Raw genomic sequence first — 796 nt, forward strand, 5'->3', positions numbered from 1 at the left:
AAAGGTCTTGTAGGTCTTCATAAAACCATTCAACTTCAGTTTCTTCAGCGTTACTGGTTGGAGCATAGACTTGGATTACCGTGATACTGAATGGTTTGCCTTGGAGACAAACAGAGATCATTCTGTCATTTTTGAGATTGCATCCAAGTATGGCATTTCGGACTCTCTTGTTGACCATGATGGCTACTCCATTTCTTCTGAGGCATTCCTGCCTGCAGTAGTATATATGATGGTCATCTGAGTTAAATTCACCCATTCCAGTCCATTTTAGTTCGCTGATTCCTAGAATGTCGACGTTCACCCTTGCCATCTCTTGTTTGACCACTTCCAATTTGCCTTGATTCATGGACCTGACTTCCCTGGTGGCTCAGAGGTTAAAGCATCTGCCTGGAATGCTGGAGACCCGGGTTCAATCCCTGGATAGGGAAGATCTCCTGGAGAAGGAAATGGCAACCCACTCTAGTACTCTTGCCTAGAGAATCCCACAGAGGGAGGAGTGTGGTAGGCTTCAGTCCATGGGGTCGCAAAGAGTCGGACACGACTGAGTGACTTGACTTCACTTTCACTCACATGGACCTAACATTCCAGGTTCCTATGCAATATTGCTCTTTACAGCATTGGACCTTGCTTCTATCATCAGTCACATCCACAACTGGGTATTGCTTTTGCTTTGGCTCCATCCCTTCATTCTTTCTGGAATTATTTCTCCATTGATCTCCAGTAGCATATTCGGCACCTAATGACCTGGGGAGTTCCTCTTTCAGTATCCTATCATTTTGCCTTTTCATACTGTTCA

At 45.0% G+C, this 796-nt stretch overlaps 1 non-coding gene across 1 annotated transcript; it reads left to right on the forward strand.

Moving 5' to 3' along the window:
* Window positions 1–356: 356 nt before the first annotated feature.
* TRNAS-GGA lies at window positions 357–428 on the forward strand. Its single transcript has one exon. It is a non-coding gene; the product is annotated as a tRNA-Ser (tRNA).
* Window positions 429–796: the final 368 nt, after the last annotated feature.

The sequence above is a fragment of the Oryx dammah genome, unplaced genomic scaffold, assembly GCF_014754425.2.
Source record: "Oryx dammah isolate SB20612 unplaced genomic scaffold, SCBI_Odam_1.1 HiC_scaffold_25, whole genome shotgun sequence".
Classification (NCBI taxonomy): Eukaryota; Metazoa; Chordata; class Mammalia; order Artiodactyla; family Bovidae; genus Oryx; species Oryx dammah.